General features: G+C 39.3%; 1 protein-coding gene across 14 annotated transcripts in view; it reads left to right on the top strand.

Annotated features, from left to right (window-relative positions):
* The window catches only part of KIF21A (kinesin family member 21A), a 184,673-nt gene that overhangs the window by 27,540 nt on the left and 135,680 nt on the right, over positions 1-21,453 (top strand). The window lies entirely within an intron of this gene.

Raw genomic sequence — 21,453 nt, 5'->3', positions numbered from 1 at the left:
GCCTCATCTGGAGTACTGTGTCCAGTTTTGGGCCCCACACTACAAGAAGGATGTGGATAAATTGGAAAGAGTACAGCGAAGGGCAACAAAAATGATTAGGGGTCTAGAGCACATGACTTATGAGGAGAGGCTGAGGGAGCTGGGATTGTTTAGTCTGCAGAAGAGAAGAATGAGGGGGGATTTGATAGCTGCTTTCAACTACCTGAAAGGGGGTTTCAAAGAGGATGGCTCTAGACTGTTCTCAATGGTAGCAGATGACAGAACGAGGAGTAATGGTCTCAAGTTGCAATGGGGGAGGTTTAGATTGGATATTAGGAAAAACTTTTTCACTAAGAGGGTGGTGAAACACTGGAATGCGTTACCTAGGGAGGTGGTAGAATCTCCTTCCTTAGAGGTTTTTAAGGTCAGGCTTGACAAAGCCCTGGCGAGGATGATTTAACTGGGACTTGGTCCTGCTTTGAGCAGGGGGTTGGACTAGATGACCTTCTGGGGTCCCTTCCAACCCTGATATTCTATGATTCTATGATTCTATGAATGTATCTGTGTATGATGAAGTTGAATAGACATATGACCTGAATCTCTAATTTTCTGTAAATCTGTTGGAAAAGGACTGGAGGAGAGTTTTTTGGTTTCAGGCATCTGTTCTCTCAACATGTGTATGCTGCTCCATTTAATGTCATTGTGCATACAGAACTCCCAATCATAAACTTACAGCAGTGACCGGTAGATGTTGTGGCATGCGTCACCATGAAGCCCTGTTGCATCTTAGCTTCCACGTTCTGTTCTTCACTTGTGAACAAATGTTTAGTCTTGGAATATGTGCTATGTGTTGTGTGTAGGTGTTTGTTTTTCAATGTGAAGTTCTGAGTAGTAGAGGGAGCTGTTTGAGCAGTGAGAGAATTTGTTTTCTGCTTTAGCCTCTGATTAGAGTCAGTTCTTGAGGCAGAGTTGCTCCTTGGAATGGCATTTGTGTTGGTCTAAAATTCCTGAAAGAAGGGATAGCTTGCAGTTTGACCATGACTGTTCCAGGACTGGTGTGTATATATATATGCAAATATTCTACATCCGATTTGTTTTATTTACCCTTCACTGAGAAGCTGAACTCCAAGGCTCTAGATATCTGCTGTCCCTCTGCAAAGGGCTGACACTGGTGTTGGAAGAAGGGGTTACTTATAATCTTACTATGTGTTTGTCCAATATCTAGGAGATGGGGGCACCCATTCTATGACCCTCTATTAGGGGCTGCTGTAATACAAAATATTAGAGAATATATTCCATATGCTTGTACTAGATATCTTAGCGTTGACATATTCTTAACTTAGATATCACTCCAAATACTGCTATAAACAAAGGGTAGATATGGCACAACAGCATATCTACACTGCCGCTTTATTGTGGAGAGAAAGAGAGAGAGAGATGGTAAGACTTACATTTGTCCCTATTCTTCGCTTTCTGCTCTTTGCTTAGGTAACTTCCACAACATTATGTTTGGAAGGACATATAGTTAATCTCTTGTTTTATAAATGTGTTATTTTATTCTATGAAAGGTAATGTGTAGGGGCTTGTGCATATCTGCTTCAGGACACTTAAAATACTCAGGATACCCTACCCTTGCTCCCTGGACATGAACCTATCCAGCATTCTATAGTTTTGTGACTTCCTAACTGGAGTTCTTCAACGCAGTCTTCCTGAGGTTGAATTCAAAACTCATGTGGAAACATCAGCTGCTTTATTGCACAGTGACTTTTCCAAGTAGGACAGACTAAAAAGCATCTCACACCAGTGCTGTGCACTCTTTCTCACTCCCAGTCCAATTTTGTTTTGGTTACAAGGTGTTAACTATGATATTTAAAGTCTGATATTGGCTAGGCTTCAACTATTTCAGAGACGCTTTCTTTTCCCAACACACAGTACCAGCAATGATTGTTGGTGATACTGAGCCTGACAGTCCTGACAATGAAATTCTTGGGAATTGCAGGCAGGAGGTTTTAGAACACCGCTTCTCGCAGCTCCCATTGTCCGGGAATGGCAAACTGTGGCCACTGGGAGCTGTGAACGGCCGGACCTGCGGACCTTCGGTGTCTCTCGGCCCGCCGGGGCTTACCCTGAACAAGCCGCAAACCAAGTTTGCAAAAAGAAAAGGAGTACTTGTGGCACCTTAGAGACTAACAAATTTATGCCACAAGTATTCCTTTTCTGTTTGCGGATACAGACTAACACGGTTCCTTCTCTGAAACCAAATTTGGGAACCCGTTTTAGATGAAGGCATGTAGGCTGTGCAGTTCCCAGCTGCTGCTGATTATAGTGAGTCTAGGTTTTGCTATGTCTAGCATGCTTTGAAAGATCCTTTTCTTTGCACACTCTTTCATCACAATTGAGCTGTAAGATGGCCCAGCATCAGCTTCTTGGAAGACAGTCACCAAAATGAAGTCATTCATGCTAGCTGCCATGAATAGGTGGAAGTGGAGAGTCTAGGTCCTATATATTAAGAGAGAATTTCTTGACTTTTTTTTTTTTAAATATATTTGGCATCTGGACACTATGGTGATGGGTGGTTTAGAGAAGCTTAAGGACGCTGAATGTTTTTATTCATATATTTTAAGGCCAGAGAGGACCATTAGATCATCTAGTCTAACCTCCTGTATAAACAGGCCATTGAATTTCACCTGGTTACCCCGATATTGAGCACAATAACTTATTTGACTAGAGCAGGGGTCTCAAACATAACGTCCCGCAGCCTGCCAAGCTCCCCCCGAGTTATTTCCCGCAGGCCGCCAAGCTCCTCTCTCCCCGCTCCCCCTCCCCTTAGCGTGCTGCATCCCCACTCCTCTGCCTACCTCCAGGCGCTTCCCCCCACCAAACAGCTGTTTGGCAGCGCTTAGCGCTTTCCAGGAGGGAGGGGGAGGAGCAGGGAGCTGTGTGCTTGGGGAGGAGGCGGAGAAGAGGCGGGGCAGGGGTGGGGATTTGGGGAAGAGGTTGGAATGGGGGTGGGAAAGAGGGGGGGCAGGGGCATGGCCTCATGGAAGGGCTGAAGTGGGAGTGGGGCCAGGGCAGGGGCAGGCTTTTGTACCTTTATATGGAAAGGTATCAGTGATGCGGCCCTCGGGCCAGTGTACTAGTCCTCATGTGGCCCTCCTGGTGATTTGAGTTTGAGATCCCTGGACTAGAGCATGTTTTCCATAAAGGTATCTAGCCTTGGTGTGAAGACGTAAAGTGATGGAGAATCTACCATTTTCCCTGGTAGTTAGTTCCAATAATTAGTCACCCTCACTGTTAAAAATGACAGGTTTCAGAGTGGTAGCCATGTTAGTCTGTATCAGCAAAACCAACAAGGCATCCTTGTGGTACTTTAGAGACTAACAAATTTATTTGAGCATAAGCTTTCGTAGCCCAAGTTTGGGAACCCCTGTTTTAGATAAAGGCATGTAGGCTGTGCAGTTCCCAGCTACTGCTGAATAGAGTGACCATTGTTTTTTATATTTGGCACAAAAGCTTATGCCCAAATAAATTTGTTAGTCTCTAAAGTGCCACAAAGACGACTCATTGTTTTTACTGTTAAAAATGTGTGCCTTACTTCTAATTAGAATTTGTCTGGCTTCAGATTCTGGCCATTGGTTCTTGATTCATTGGTCTATAAATGTTTAATCTTGAGAAGTATAACAGTGGAATATGTGATTATTATTTTTTCCTATGAATGCTGCTGATTAGTCATGTGATCTAGTTTACATTAGAGTAACATTGCAGAAGTACTTGACTTGATGACAGAGCTTTGTATTTCCACAAAACAAAAGTCAAGTGAAAAGGCACTGGCAAAGGTGAAACCGTGAGGAAAACAAACTGTCTCTACGAGACTCTTAAAGTGACACCATCTGGTTGAGAAATCATATGTTAGCGGGGGAAATTATTTCCTGATTGTATGTTGCAAACAACACTTCAGATTGTTAAAACTGCAAGATCTGTAATTACTGCTCTATTTTTTTTTTTGCTATTTGCTTACTTTTAACTTTTTTTTTTTTTTTTTTTCAATTTCAGCAATGAAAATGCTTGTCTTTGATTTTCATATGCTAGAACAATGTTGTGAATTGCAAATATTGTAGAACGGTATTTTTAAAAAGAGCAAACAAACATGGAAATATTTCTACTAATTTTAGATTTTGTAAAAGTGTACACTTTACAAATTTATATTTTAGGCCAAATTTTAGTTGATAATGACCCATCAGATCTTGTTTCTTTTGTTCTAAAAGTGAAACGGGATCATTAGCTTAACAAAAACTGGGTAAAACTTCTTTGGAAAATAGGTGCTATCATTTTAATTTGCAATGCATAAGGTTTAGTTTTTTAAGGAAGTAGAGATACTTCTGGGTTTTTATAACGTTGTATCCTATTTAACAGATGTGCTTTAGGGTGAACAAGATGCATCAATCAATATGAATAAAATAAGGATTTTAAATATCTGCTAAACTGCTAGAGGAAATATTTTGGAAAAACACATTTTGTTCCATGGATGTTAAAAGACAGTATCATGAAAGTTGAAAACCAGACAGCTAAATTTCCAGGCCTTTGTTTATTGCAGTGGGATTGTAAATTCTTTGAAGTGAGCATTTCCTCCTAGCACCCCCTCCCACACTCCCTCCTGCACCTAACCCCCTGCCTCAGCCCTACATTTATGGCCCTGCATACAAATTCCCCACCCAGATGTGGGACTCTGGCCAAAAAGTTTGCCCACCCCTGTCCTAGCATATGTGCAACGTGCCTCAGGTGGCACGTCACCAGGATTCATCACTGAATTTGGTCCGCTGGTTGGATCCTTAGCTTCTGAAGATGGAGTAGTGTTATTGAATTGAGATTGAGTGTGTTAGGTGTTTGTGTATGGGTGTAGTGGAATGTGATGATATTTGGCGTTTAGAGTTGTGTTGGGCCTACCTGTTACTTTAATTTAGGATTTCCTAAATTAGTGTTTGTGAGGAAATATTCTGGAGTAAATGTAGCTCTTTAATTGTTTGGGGAATATGGATATATGTATCTCAACCAGTTATAAAAACTATCTGTCTCATAGGTTTGTATAGTGCCTAACTCAATGAAGCTGTGGCCTCTAGGCACTGCTGTAATACAAATAATAAAATATGTTAATTTGTTTCCTCTATCCACACCCATGTTTCTTGTCATTGTAAGCAATGATCCTGCAAAGAGTTACATGGCTGTTTAACTTTACACACTGTGAGTAGTCCCATTTCAGTCAGTGGAATAACTCACAGTGTAAAAAGTTATGTAAATCTTTGGAAAAATTGAGGCCTTACATAGTAAGCTCTCTGAGGCAGGGATCATGATTGTCTAAGTTATTTTTACAGTGGTGCTGAGGTGCGGTAATATAAATATATAATGATCATTGCTCTTGTAAGAAGGTGGATTTTTATTTTAAAAGTAAAACTAAGTGTTTTAATAGTGTCTGTACTTGCCTCCCCCAAATACATGAGCTTTTGATGAGCTCTATTATGCAGCCAAGCCACAAGTAATATGCATGAATGGCCTCTCACAGCAGCTGGGAAATGTATGATTTTGAACTGTTATGTGCCAGAAAGAGCTGATTCAGTTCTGTCCTACAAAGAAGTGGGTTTTGACCCTGAAGGAACTTGTCTGGACAGACTTTTCTGTCTTTCTCCAAGGAGATGCAGTCAAGCATTCAGCAAATAGAAGAGACCCCAGGATCAGGTGTTGATGCTTTTGTGTGAGCTGGAGCTGAGAGTGACTGGCAGAGCACTGAACAGGCCAGCAGCTGTGCACATAAGGGAAGAATTGTTCCAGAAATGTATGCAGAAAAACATGCATATATTGCATGTCTGAAATATAAAATATTAACATAAACAGATTGAGAAAGTTTAATTGAATTAAGTAATAAAATTATGCCAAAAGATGCACTATATATATAGGCTTGGAAGGATTAGATTGTTGTTGGTGAAGGTCAAGTTCACCATACACACACAAACCAACAAAAATGTCCAAATAAGAAAGTAAGTAAGAAAAATGTTGCTTGAGAACTTATTAGTGTTTGATTTAAGGATATTTTTGCCTTGTATATTTTAACATGTGATGTTGACAATTTGTGTTTTTAATGGTTATAAAGTTTTAACCTTTTGAATCTCAACTTCTTCTGTGTTTAAATAACTATGGCCAGACTCCCCACATAACGTCCTGCAACTCTTCAAATTCAAGTAGGTAAAATATATAAAAAAACCGCTTAAAAATAAACAAAGATATTGTACTTTGAAATTAGAAAAAAAAGAATTCTGCGAAGCCTAAGTATACACAAGTTTTAAACAAACCTTGCTAATAGTATTCCAATTTTATCTGGCTTTCTGATTAATTGTAATTCCAATTTTATCTAGAAAACTGAAACAAAATAAAAGACATGCAGTCTGCAGATTACTAGAGTTGTGGCTGAAACCGAATGTATTCTGTCTGTGGTAGCATAGGTTTCAGTTTTATAAAACAGACATAAAGTAGCTGAGAGAGAGGCAGTTATTTTTAGGATTTATTTGCAGTACATGTTTCATAAGTTAACCGTGTACTGGATTCATTAATTTGTCAGGCTCCACCACAATGTACTTACGATTGCCTACTGTTGAATAGACTTCATAGTGATTTGTACTAAAGTTAAAATCTTATACAAATGATATGTTACCAACAATATATTTGTTAGCGATGTTACCTAGCTGCAGATTGTTCAAGCTCACTTTACAATGTCTGAGTTGTAGTTTTATAATTAGAGAATGATAGTATCCAGGTTCTCACAGTGACCTCCAAATCAGATTTGCTCAGTCTAAACTGTATATCAAAGCAAGAATTTTCTAACTGTCAGCAGTGGATGTTCAACCGTCAGAAAATCAAGCTGTTCTTTCTACTTCACACATTATCAATAGTGAAGTATTGGAAATTGGCCTGTAATTTCATTTGAGGCAGAAGAGAATCTGTTTTTTCTCTCTTTAAGACTCATCAGTGCTGATGCTAGTGGCACCTTAGGATTTTTGTCAGTAAATTGATTAGATATTAGTATGGAGCTTGCATATGCATTATCAGTGTCATCTTCTGACCGTAACCATGTGCTAAATGCCAGTAGATCTATTTTTAAGTAGTCTATTTGTTTTAGTCAGCTTCATTCATTTTCCTGTACACCTTTCCTTTTCTTGGCATAATTAGGGCCAGGTGCTCTTATCTGCTTGTGCTGGCAGAGGGAATGTAAGGCCAATGATCTTGGCAGAGAGGAGGGTAGAAAGGAGGAAGAAATCTCACAGTAGAGTTGGTCAGAAAATGCTTCATCTCTTCCCAATGGAAAGTTTAGCCCAAAATGGAAAAACAATTTTTGTGAGAAATTTCAGAGGAAAATATAATCTTTTTGTCAAAATATCAAAAGTAAAAAAAAAAAAAAAATTCAGCCAAAAAAGTGTGTTAAGCCAAAAAGTTGACATTTTCTGTAGAAAGCAAATGCTTAAAAATTGTTAATTTAACTGAACATTCAATTTTTCTGTTGACAAAACATTTTTGATGGAAAATATTTATCACCCAAGCTTCTACCTTTACTCAGTACGCCTACCAAAACCTCCACTCAGGCTGGTGCTCCAAGAGTTATGGGAGTGATGGGAAGGGAATAATAGTAGCTGTACCTAGCGTGCTAACTCCATATGTTCCCAAGCATATATTAGCTTAAGTGTCTCACTACAAGCCTTTTATCCCTCCTCAGCGGAATAAGATAGGGGGGCAAGATTAGGATGATAACTAGTGGCAGGTCAGCTTCTGGTATAGCCATCCTGCTAAGGGGGAGTTCTCTACACCAGGGAAAGCCCCTGGCGGGCCAGGCCAGTTTGTTTACCTGCTGCATCTGCAGGTTTGGCCAATCGTGGCTCCCACTGGCCTCAGCTCACCACCCCAGGTCAATGGGGGTTGAGGGAAGCGGCGCGGGCCAAGGGACGTGCTGGCCGCCCTTCCCGCAGCCCCCATTGGCCTGGAGCAGCGAAGCGCGGTCAGTGGGAGCCGCAATCGGCTGAACCTGCGGACGTGGCAGGTAAACAAACCGGTCGGGCCTGCCAGGGGCTTTCCCTGAACAAGCGGCGGACGGGCTTTGAGAACCACTGCTCTACACTACAACCATGGAATGTAAAATGATGGAAAATTTGTTTTCCTTCTGCAGCTCCAGCTTCTGCTAGGTTTTTTGTTTGTCCTCCCCTGCTACGGGGGGCTGACCCAGGTTCCTAGTCTTCTGAACTGATCATAACTGAAGATTTTTGCTCCACTGTCTCATCAAAGGCCATTTCTTTCTCTCTCTCATCTCTTTTCTGTGAAGCTCCAGTGCTTTCAACCTTCATTGAGGCGGACTGGATGGGATTTCTTATGGCATCTCAGTACAAGTGGTAAATAATCTTTCACTGACAGCCTTCATCCCAAATACTCTTTCCCTCTTTACCCTTACTGAAAATCAGCACCTTTGAGTGGCACTGCAGAAGCTGCTAATAGCACATCAGTTTAGGACAGGACGTGGACAATAATATTGCACCCGGTTGAAGCTGCGGGGCAAATTTTGGCAGGTAGACTATTGTTAGCTTCAGTGCCAAATTCCAGTTTTGTGAATATCCCTACTCTTGCAAAAAGTAATGGTTGGGATATTTGCTTTACATTTGCCTGCAACAACAAAAGTGCACCTAACATCATGCTGAGGCATTGCTTCTGTACTGATTCAGAGGGAAGAATGCCTCCTACTGAATTGCCAACATCACTTCCTGCAACAACCTGAGATTTATTTTGAGAGGTCACCTCTCAGCCTACTGTCCAAAGTCAATCCTAGTAACCTTCTGAGATCTACCTGTCGCAGCCCAAAGTGGCACAGTTCCTGGCTTTGGCTGTTAGAAGTCTCAGCAGAGCGATGGAAGACTTCAGTTTTATCCCTTTTGTAGTTGTGTGTGCCACCTCCATCACAAGTCTTTTGCAGGTTGTGTTATAAAGTGTAGTTAGGGAAGAAGTAGATAGTTTGCCTGGTGAATTAAAACTGAGGCCTGACATTCAGGAATGTACAAAATGTAATTGAGCCACAAGTACAGTATGGGCTGTGTAATTTTCTCTGTTACTATTTTGTGAGTTTTAACAGGGCACTAAACTAAGTTTTTTTTGTTTTTTTTTCTTACTGCACAATTAGGGTTTGCTAGCTCAGAGCTTTCAGTCATTACATTCACAGTCTACCGTCTGTTTCAAAACAGAGCAACTTCTGTTCATTAGGAACAGTCAACAATAAATATGAAAGGAGTTTCTGCAGTTTGCCTTGGAGCTTAGTGGATTGGATGTAATGGATACTACACTTTTATAAAACCAGTAATGGGGGCTGAGAAAATCATTTAGCGGTTTTGTTCCATACGTGTTACGCTAAGGGGGGGGGTAGTAGAACGAAGGAATTATGCACAGCAGATTATTAAAACACTTTATTTTTATTATTATTAAAACTTTTTTCTAGCTTGCTAGCCCACTGTTAAGAATCCGTTTATCTCAGTAATGTTAATTGAGCTGTCAGCTCACTAATAATTACCAGTAATTTGTACATTTTTTTAAACTGCCCTGATTTTTATTCTTTGAAGTGTTTTTTAATTAAAAAAGCTTTGGAAATGTTTTGCAGTGTAAGCCAGAAAAAGCATATTGGTAACTGAAATCTTCCATATCCTTGTTTTGGGTTAAATGAAGTTGTGGTTTAAGGTCTCACTGCATAAAACTACTTGGAGTAATTGGACTTGTGGTTTTAAATGACAGAGAAACTAACTGGCACGCACCAGACTACATATAACAGAGCAAATGGAATTGAATAGAATAGCTGTGATTTTTATTGTTTTGTTAGATTTGTATCCAGGGTAAATTTTGTGGATTGTTTGAAGGTAATGTTTTACTAAGGTAGTGAATGGGAGGAAGAGGGATGGGCAGAAGGGGAGTCGAGAAGGAGCGGGTAAGATTCATTTGTCTTGTTCTTAGCCTGGTTGTATGTAAACATACATTCCAAACTCTGTTACCTCCTGTAAAAGTAGTGGGAGGAATAGCCAGCTTTCTAAACACTACTCAATTTTAAAGAAAAATAGCATTTAAAAGGTTTGCAATTGAATGATTTCTTCTTCATATCATTAACAACATAGAATTGTTAAAATTACATACCTCAATGACTCACAATTGGTGGGTCATATGGAATAATCATTCATACACTTCTGTATGTTTTATGTATCTTTATTAATATTTTATTTGGATATTAGTGAATTAACTGTTTTTGTTCTTTAAGCTGTTTTGGGAATGTAAAAAGCACTCATTCCCCCACTCCTTAATTTCACAGCAGGTTTTGATAATGACCTTTGAATACAAGGAATTTCCTGAATGTCTGTTTTGATTTATATATAACTTCTTAAATAATCTAATTTTGGAGGTTTAAAATGTGTTAGAATTTTGATAACATGAAATTAAAATGTTCCATTAAATGTAGAGGTAAAACATTGGGTTTTTTTTTTTTAAGTCTGAGCATGAGCAGAACACCCTCTCTCTAGAACACAATGTCTTTTTAATAATTACAGCACACGGATATATCCTGTATAACGTGTGTGACGGGTTGGATCACAGAAACCCACTAGGGGCTGCCACCTGTTGTGCCAAGACTACTCCTGCTTTCTTGCCCTGTCAGCTTAGGACTTCAGTGCCCTGCCTGGTTTGAGCCAGACCCGCTAGCCTGCTGCAAACCCAGACCCAGGTCTGAACCATGTCCACTAACAGTTGTAGGCTTAACTGAAAGCAGTTTACAAAAATGTTCCTGTCTTTAACACTCAGATGCCCAACTCCCAATGGGGTCCAAACCCTAAATAAATCCGTTTTACCCTGTATAAACTTTATACAGGGTAAACTCATAAATCGTTCGCCCTCTATAACAGTGACAGAGATGTGCACAGCTGTTTTCCCCCCACCTCAGGTATTAATAAATACTCTGGGTTAATTAATAAGTAAGAAGTGATTTTATTAAATACAGAAAGTAGGATTTAAGTGGTTCCAAGTAGTAACAGACAGAACAAGGTGAATTACCAAGCAAAATAAAATAAAACATGCAAATCTAAGACTAATACAGTAATAAAACTGAATACAGATAAAATCTCATGCTCAAAGATGTTTCAATAAGTTTCTTTCACAAACTGGATGCCTTACTAATCTGCGCATAGTCCTTTCCCCAGTAGAGTCCTTGTTTCAGCTCAGGTGGTTGCTAGGGGTTTCTCATGATGGCTGCCCTTCTTGTTGTGTTCCACCCACTTATATATCTTTTGCATAAGGCGGGAATCCTTTATCCCGGTCTGCGTTCCCACCCCTACCTTCTCAATGGAAAAGCACCAGGTTCCAGATGGATTCCAGTTCAGGTGACATGATCACATGTCACTGTAAGACTTCATTACCCACTTGCCAGCACATGTATACAGGAAGACTTGCAAGTGAAACAGAGCCATCTGCTGACAATTGTCCTGGTTAATGGGAGCGTTGTTTGTAATTTTAAATTTACTGCAAAAGTCACGTGCAGCAGACACATAAATTTACAGTAAACATTTTTGCATAAATTAGGAGTGATGTTTGTGATATATCCAGAGTCATTGGAAAATGTCCAACACAACTTTGGGGGTGCATCCTTAGGTCATTTTAAGAAAAAACTTTTCCGTGAACATGGTGTCCTAAAATTCTTCCTAAAGGAACTACAGTCCCTTCAAGGAGGTGATGAAAAGTTAATTTCTGATTAATATCTCAAAAATGCCTTAATATAAAGTAAAGAAATTATATCAGTGTCTTAACGTTAGTATGTGCTACCATATTACATTACCCAAAATTATTTAAACCATAGGCGTCCCGAATTGGCGGTTGGTCATTTTTATTTCATATCTCACGAAAGGCTTGTCGTCGACTGCCCCTGGCTACGAGAGGTAATATGATGTTCCATAATAAATTAATAATTTTTGGTTATTATTTATTATAACATTTAAAATTTATGGTTTCAAAGTTGAAAAATAAGTAATAAGTAAAATTGTTTGTATCATTCTAAGCATATAAGCAGATTAAAATTTCTAAACAGTTTTCTTGGAAATGGTTAATTCTACAAAATAAATTAAGAGTACCATTTCATGCATGTTTTACCATTAAATCATATTCCAGGGTCGTATCTGTTAAATAGTTGAAGATTTAAAAAATATTAAATAAAATTGGCCCAGTCCCCTCAGTTCACAAAGCCCATAGTTTAAATAATTTTATTTGAATGATGTTGTATGATAGAATGTTGGAAATAAACTTTAGCGGGAAAGCGGATTCAATTTGCAAGCATGGTCCTTTTAGTAAAGAGAGCAAATTTTTGGAATATGTTTTTCCTTCATCAGGCTGGAAACATTATACAAGATAGAACCTGTTATTTGCTCTATCTTGTATAATCTATTCAGGCTGATGAAGCAAAAACATATTTTTGAAAATTTGCTCTCTTTACTAAAAGGACTGTGCTTGCAATTTGAATCCGCTTTCCCGTTAAAGTTTATTTTCACCTTGTAATGTGTAGCCTCGTTACTTCCCAACAGTTAATTTTGTAGAACAGTGATAGCATGTACTAACGCTACGGCACATACCAAATTTCATTGATGTATCTATATTAATGCGTATCTGAGATATTCATTAAAAACTTGGAAAATATTTCGAATATTTTTACCGCAAAATTTCATAAGAAAAACTAACTTGTAAATAAAAATTTATATTAAGTATATTAAAAATACTTCTTACTTCATTAAAACTGCAAGAAACATGTTAAAATATTAAAATATATTTTAATAATAATTTTGTGATTATTAAATGATTGAGAGCTGATTTACGGAAAAGGATCTCAACGTCGTCTTTACTTTTGAATTTGAAAAGCCCAAATTTGGGCTTTTGGGAAAAGCAAAGAAGAAATCGGCAACATGCAAGGCGGAAAAGGAAGTGAATGGCGAGCTCAAAGCATGTAGCTTCAAGACAAGTGAAGCAAATGCCGTGAAAAGTTTCAACCTTTGGCAGCATGTAAAATGTAACCATCCTGAAAACTATACGGCTCTAGTTACAAAAAGGGACCAGGAAGATGAGGCAAAACAGAAAGCCGACGTGGCTAAATGACGTTCATCTGGCTCTTTGAAAACTCCTGGAGAAAATTTTATTTGCGGAGCTTCATCTGAAAGAAACCCAAAATTGAGCAAACAAAACTTGACTCATATTTGAAGTCCTCAAAGGTTCCAGTCACCATGGATGCCAATACTTTCTGTGAAGGGTTGATAGAAATGGTTTGCTTGAGTTCAACACCACTCACTACCTTCAGGCTAAAGAACAAAGGATTCCAAAAAATTGCAGGTGAAATGGGTCGGCAGCTTGGTGTTTCGACAGGTCACGATGCAGTTTGTCATTTAGTTGTCAGCACAGCTGAGTCTGGTCGCGAAGAGCTCAAGAAAGCTTTGGAGCAAAAATTATGCTACCTGAAAATGGATGTGGCAACCTGTGGAAACAGAAGTTTCCTTGCAATCAGTGCTCAGTACTACGAAGAAGGAAAAGATAAAGCTGTGGTAAAAACCTTGGACATAAATGGACACTGAAGGGTGTCACAATTCTTCGTACGTGAAAAGTCAATTTAAAGCTATTTTAGAAAAATTTGAGATCAGTGAAATGCAAGTGCTGAGCATCTGCATTGACAATGCAGCAAACGTAACGTGTGCCATCAAAAATTTCAGCAAGGACAATGAAACCATTTCTACCTCTGAGAACAGGGATGAGGATAGAACTGAAGCTATTTTGCCTGATGAAGGAACTAAAGGAATGGATGAAATCAAACTTAACATGGACGCTGCTGCGCAATGGGCTAATGACCCTAGCCTCATACTTCCAACATGGCTTCATGAGGATGAGTCAAAAGTCCAACTGATGAGGTGTGGTATTCACACTCTTCAGTTGGCAATCTGGGATGGACTGAACAAAGAACGTGCGAAGAAATTTCTGGCCAAAATTCGACAAGTTGTCGTCAACTACGAACCCCAAGTATTCGAAGTGTTCTGCTTGATCTACATGGGGTAACTCAAATCACTGGATACTGTGACTCGCTGGAGTTCAACATCTGCGATGATTGATCGGTTTCTCGTTTTTCAATCTTACCGTGAACAAGTGGCTGCTGCTGGAACAAGAGAACTCAAGTTAACAAAACCTGAATGGGACAAAGTGAAGAACCTGCGAGACCTCTTGGCAAAGCCAAACCAAACAACCATGAATCTTCAAGCTGTTGATGTAACCCTGGGAGTTTTAATGAAGGAATGGTGAAAACTGTCAAAATTCTTGCAAGAAATGGTGGACAAATTGCAGAAGGAATTCTATCCTCCATGCAGAAAGGTGAAGAGAAGCTTTTTGACAATATTAATTTCCTTGCTGGAGTTTATGTTGACCCACAGTATCGGATGCTTCTACCTCAAGGGAAATGCCAAAGGCAAAGGAAGGGCTCCTTGATATTACTTGATGACTTGAAAAACAAAATCTATTGCTACATTTCAACTCGGCAAAAGAGGTTGAAGAAAACAAAACACAACAAAAGGAGTCTCAACAATCGAATTTGCGGTTTCGGAAAGTTCACATCCTTCAGAAATAGCAGGCTGTTCTCAACTTCCGTCTCCACTCTGAACTTGTTCGAGCGTCCATCCCTGAGACATCTTCAACCGTCACAGGGAAATGGAGATAATTCAAGCTCCAGTTCTTCAGAAGATGACGCCTCCATAAAGGACAAGAAAGATGCCGGCGAGTTTCTGCGATTCATAATTGTAACAAAGCATTATTCGAGAGAAACTTTTGGGAAGATTGTGAGGCATTGGAGTCTATTGGTAGGCTAAAAGTTAAGTCTGTTTTTGAGGCCATTCACAGCTACCCACAATGCATTCAGGCTGCCTGTAGAATTGCTTCGAGCATGCCAACAACTCTAGCTAGGGTAGAGCGACTGTTTTCAGCTTTAAAGTTAATTTTAAATGATTTGCCGCAGGCTATGAAAGACTACTTGATTACTGCAATAACTTTTTACAGAATGAATTATGAATGATTCTAGTTTGTACCATTGTTGGTGACATTTGAATTGTTTTAAAAGTCTGAATAAAAATAATGTTTTTTCAAAATTACAGTATGCACTTTTTATTTAGTTAAAAATTAATTTTGATTCAGAGCGCTGAGCGGAGTCGGAGCGGAGCTGGAGCAGTCGCTATTGGTGCCGGAGTCGAGAAACTCAAAAAATTTGATTGCTCCAAATCCCTGTTGTTAACTACAAAAGGTGAATTTTAAGTGAATTTAAGAGATAACACTGAACAGAGAAGATTACTGACCTAATAAAGCAAAATACGCAAGCTAAGCTCGATATACTTAAGAAACAGGTTACACAATCTAATTTCTTACCCTAAATGTTATTTTAGGCAGGTTGCAAAGTTTCTGTGGTTGAGAGTTCGTTATATTTCTTTTCAGATTGGACCCCTGTCTCAGTCTGCACTCCCCCCTGGCCTTCGCTTCAGATGACTTTAGCAGGACAGACAGGCCATGGAGAGGAGTCCCGTTTGCCTTCCTCCCCACTCTTAAATAGGATCTACATAAGGGGGGAATCTTTTGTTTCCCAAACTTTGCCACCCACTTCCCTTCCAGTGGAAAGTTACAAGAAGTCCCAGGTAATGTTTAGTATCAGGTGACAAGACCACCTGACTCTGTAGTATACAGCATCCATGAGTCAATGGCAGTATGGCCAAGCCTTTTCACAGTCCATAGTCCTCGCTGATGGGCCATCAGCGCTGTCTGGCTTTTCCATTGTTGTACCTGAAGTGTTTGCTGTGGGCGTCACCCAAAGTAGCCTAGTTGAAATACATAGTCAATATTCCTAACTTCAGATACAGAAATGATACAGGCATACAAATTGGATAATCACATTCAATAAATTATAACCTTTCCAATGATATCTTACAATGATGTACTTTATGCAAGATGTAAGATATCTCAGTTATGTCATATTCATATTATAAGAATATTTTCATAAAGAATATGGAGTGAAACATCACAATATATATCCCACAAAACTCTGCAAAGCTAAATGTAACTTGGCATTAGTGAACATAAAGCCTGTGATTTTGTTCTATGGGCTAGTACAGGTGCCTTCACAGGCAACTGGTTTAAAATGTAGTATCCAAAACAGAGATGAGGAAAGATACAGAACAACAAGTTAAGGAACTGGCATAAACTGGTGGTTTGGATCTTGGGTGATGTATGAAGGGTTTTCTAACTTGTAAGTAAACTTCCTATAACATAACATCTGAAGTGTTCTTTTTTTATCCAAGAAAGCTTATGCCCAAATAAAACTGTTAGCCTTTAAGGTGCCACCGGACTCCTTGTTGTTTTTGTGGATCCAGACTAACACTGCTACTCCTCTGATACTGGCTATAACTATAAGTGGTTTGGGAGGTATATTTCAAAGCATACTACTGTGTAAGGTGAACTGAATAGAGCTGCAAGAATCTGCTTCCCGTAAGGATTGGTGTCCTATTAACTTTCCTTTCTGTATTGCACTACTTAGTATTTAAACAATAAATTGGCTAAGTTTGGTTATTTGTTCCTTACAGTATTTTTCATAATGAACCACAAGTGTAGTGAAATCAATTGGCTATACTGTTTATGCTATTTATGTCCTTTACATTGTTGTTTAAGGGTCCTTAAAAAAAAAATTGACCTTAAATAATTTGATATGTTTATACAGTTCTAGCACAATGGGCCCAGTCTGATGTGATCTTCCAGGGCTACCACAATACACATGTTTAATAATACTACTAACTGCTGGTAGGCTGCAGAGTTTGCATCGTGTTGAGATGAACACAAGCATTTCACAATTGTTTCTGAGCTACTGCTTCTGTCTGTTTCTTTGCTCACTTGACATTACAGCCCAACTTTACTTCATACTTAGATTCTGTTCTTGGCAAACAAAAGGGATAGAAACATAATTTTAAGAATACAACATAAGAACGATCATACAGGGTCTGTCTAGCCCAGTATCCAGTTTTTTGACAGCAGCCAATGCCAGGTGCCCCAGAAGGGATGAACAGAACAAGTAATCATCAAGTGATACATACCTTTTGCCCATTCTCAGGTTCTGACAAACTGAGGCTAGGGACACCATCCCTGCCCATCCTGGCTAATAGTAATTGATGGACCTATCCTCCATGACCTTATCTAGTTCTTTTTTGAACCCTGTTCTAGTCTTGGCCTTCACAACATCCTCTGGCAAGGAGTTCCACAGGTTGACTGTGCATTGTGTGAAAAAATACTTCCTTTTGTTTGTTTTAAACCTGCTGCGTATTAATTTCATTTGGTGCCCCCTAGTACTTGTGTTATGAGAGAGAGTAAATAACACTTCCGTATTTACTTTCTCCACACCAGTTATGATTTTTATAGATCTCTATCATATCTGCTCTTAGATATCTCTTTTCCAAGCTGAAAAATCAGAGTGTTGTTAATCTCTTCTCCTATGGAAATTGTTCCATACCCCTTATCATTTTTGTTGCCCTTTTCTGAACCTTTTCCCATTCCAGTATATCTTTTTTGAGATGGAGCGACCACATCTGTATGCAGTATTCAAGATGTGAGCGTACCATGGATTTATACAGAGGCAATATTATCTTTTTCTGTTTTATTATCTATCCCTTTGTTAATGATTCCCAACTTTCTGTTCACTTTTTGGATTGCTGCTACACATTGAGTGGATGTTTTCAGAGAACTATCCACAATGACTCAAAGATCCCTTTCTTGCATGTAACAGCTAATTTAGACCCCATCATTTTATATGTGTAGTTGGGATTATGTTTTCCACTGTGCATTACTTTGATTTTCATCTGCCATTTTGTTGCCCAGTCACCCAGTTTTGAGAGATCCTTTTGTAGCTCTTCGCAGTCTGCGTTAGACTTAACTCTCTCGAGTAGTTTTGTATCATCTGCAAATTTTGCCACCTCACTGTTTACCCCTTTTTCCAGATCACTTATGAATATGTTGAATAGGACTGGTCCCAGTACAGAACCATGGGGGACACCACTATTTACCTCTCTCCATTCTGATAACTGACCATTTATTCCTGCCCTTTGTTTCCTATCTTTTAGCCATTTACCAGTCCATGAGAGGATCTTCCCTCTTATCCCATGAAAACTTACTTTGCTTAAGAACCTTTGGTGAGGGACCTTGTTAAAGGCTTTCTGAAAATCTAAGTACACTATATCCACTGGATTCAGAGTAGCAGCCGTGTTAGTCTGTATCCTCAAAAAGAAAAGGAGTACTTGTGGCACCTTAGAGACTAACACATTTATCTGAGCGTAAGTTTTGGTGAGCTACAGCTCACTTCATTGGATTCATGTAGTGGAAAATACTGTGGGCAGATTATATATACACGCAGAACATGAAACAATGAGTGTTACCATACAGACTGTAACAAGAGTGATCAGGTAAGGTGAGTTATTACCACCAAGAGAGCGGGGGAGGGAAGGGGAAACTTTTGTAGTGATAATTAAGGTGGGCCATTTCCAGCAGTTGACAAGAACATATGAGGAACAATGCGGGGGGAATAAACATGGGGAAATAGTTTTACTTTGTGTAATGACACATCCACTCCCAGTCTTTATTCAAGCCTAAGTTAATTGTATCCAGTTTGCAAATTAATTCCAATTCAGCAGTCTCTCACTGGAATCGTTTTTTAAGTTTTTTGTTGAAGAATTGTCACTTTTAGGTCTGTAATTGAGTGACCAAAGAGATTGAAGTGTTCTCCGACTGGTTTTTGAATGTTAAAATTCTTGACGTCTGATTTGTGTCCATTTATTCTTTTCCATAGAGACTGTCCAGTTTGGCCAATGTACATGGCAGAGGGGCATTGCTGGCACATGATGGCATACATCACATTGGTAGATGTGCAGGTGAACGAGCCTCTGATAGTGTGGCTGATGTGATTAGGCCCTATGATGGTGTCCCCTGCATCGATGAAGTGAGCTTTAGCTCACAAAATCTTATGCTCAAATAAATTTGTTAGTCTCTAAGGTTCCACAAGTACTCCTTTTCTTATATCCACTGGATTCCCCATGTCCTCATGCTTGTTAACCCCCCTCAAAGAATTCTATAGATTGGTGAGGCATGATTTCCCTTTACAATAACCATGTTGACTCTTCCCCAACAAATTATGTTCATCTATATGTCTGATAATTTTGTTCTTTAGTATAGTTTCAACCAGTTTGCCTGATGCTGAAGACAGGCTTAGCAGCCTGGAATACCTCTGAAGCCCTTTTTAAAAATTGGCATCACGTTAGCTATCCTCCAGTCATTTGGTACCAGAAGCTGATTTAAATGATAGGTTACGGACGACAGTTAGTAGTTCTGCAGTTTCACATTTGAGTTTCTTCAGAACTCTTGAGTGAATACCATCTGGTCCTGGTGACTTATTACTGATTAGTTTATCAGTTTGCTCCAAAACCTCCTCTAATGATACCTCAATCTGGGACAGTTCCTCAGATTTGTCACCTAAAAAGAATGGCTCAAGTTTGGGAATCTCCCTCATATCGTCAGCCGTGAAGACCTATGCAAAGAATTAATTTAGTTTCTTCGCAATGGCCTTATTGTTCTTGAGTGCTTCTTTAGCATCTCGATTGTCCAGAGATCCCACTGGTTGTTTAGCAGGCTTCCTGCTTCTGATGTACTTTCAAAAAGTAATAATTTTTTTTTGTCTTTGGCTAGCTGTTCAAATTCTTTTTTGGCCTTCCTAATTATATTTTTACACTTCATTTGCCAGAGTTTATGCTCCTTTCTATTTTCCTCACTAGGATTTAACTTCCACTTTTTAAAGGATGCCTTTTTGTCTTTCCCTGCTTCTTTTACTTTGTTGTTTAGCCACGGTGGTTCTTTCTGGTTCTCTTACTATGTTTTTTAATTTGAGGTATATATTTAAGTTGAGCCTCTACTATGGTGTCTTTAAAAAGTTTCCATGCAGCTTGCAGGGATTTCACTTTTGGTATTGTACCTTTTTAATTTTTTTTTAAACTAACTTCCTCATTTTTGTGTAGTTCCCCTTTCTGAAATTAAATGCTAGCATGTTGGGCTGCTGTGGTATTTTCCCCGTCACAGGGATGTTATATTTAATTATATTATGGTCACTATACCAAGCTGTCCAGCTATATTCACCTCTTGGACCAGATCCTGTGCTCTACTTAGGACTAATGAATTGAAGCTTTAATGAAATCTTTAATTTTGCAGAAACTTATGTAAACACCAGAGAAATACTGGTACAGTGTATTGGCTTAATCTAGTCCTGCAGTCACTTACAAGCGGCTAGAACTGCATAGCAGTCAGTCTCTAGTATGATTTGCTGCTTGGATATTGAGTCCAGCACACGCACGTATGCTCGAGCACAGTCACAAGTAGTGGGTTCCAGACCTTGACCTCTTTATTTCCTCTGGCAATCATACAGTTCTCATTTTTTGGAGCAGAAATTCAAACCTACAGATGGCTCAGCATTCCCTGGGACAATCCTGTACTACTCATTTTATTTCCATCCACCCTTCCCACCTTGACTCTTCTGAAGATCCTTGGAAAGATGGGGAAGGATGGAGTATATGAGTGATGATAGGATTCCCAGACTATCATGGGAAGGGACCTGGTGTGAGAACCAGATGTCTGGATGCTGCGTCTATTTCACCCTTTGCAGAGTAATGTCCAGTCATAGGATCCCAGTCTGTGCAGAGCTTATTGCCAAAGGCCATGCACAGTGGACGGTCTGCCTCTGATTTCCCATATAGTCAGAGGCAGCCTGTCAAAATTAAAATGATGTAGTATCTTCATGCTTCTGTCTTTCTCTCTTAAAGGTAGGAAAGGTTCAGACTCTTCCGTTGATGTGAGACAAAGGTGATAAGCATTTTTCAGTATAGATTTAAATAAAAGCTTAAGACCAAGATTTTAGAAAGTCGGTACCGTAATTGGATTTGTAGGGCCAAATTTTCAAAAGTGCTGAACTCCCAGGAGTTTCAGTTGGCTTCCCTGAATATGAAGGACTCCATTTCTACAGCCTTTAATGGGAGAATATATTGCTGTTACATCTAATCTAGTTATTCTGTTTCTCTAGGCTGCCTTTCTCAATGCACATCCCACCCTATTCAGCCTGCTGATCTTTCCTGGAAATGGAATGTGGTTTGAGCTGCTTAACTTTCTTTCAACCCCTCGGTTCTCTGTATTTAGTTTTCATAGCTGCCAGTTATATCATAGAATCGTAGAATATCAGGGTTGGAAGGGACCTCAGGAGATCATCTAGTCCAACCCCCTGCTCAAAGCAGGACCAATCCCCAATTGTTGCCCCAGATTCCGAAATGGATCTTTCAAGGATTGAACTCATAA

Source organism: Dermochelys coriacea, chromosome 1, assembly GCF_009764565.3.
Source record: "Dermochelys coriacea isolate rDerCor1 chromosome 1, rDerCor1.pri.v4, whole genome shotgun sequence".
Taxonomy (NCBI): domain Eukaryota; kingdom Metazoa; phylum Chordata; order Testudines; family Dermochelyidae; genus Dermochelys; species Dermochelys coriacea.
This window is presented reverse-complemented; position numbering and strand designations above follow the sequence as displayed.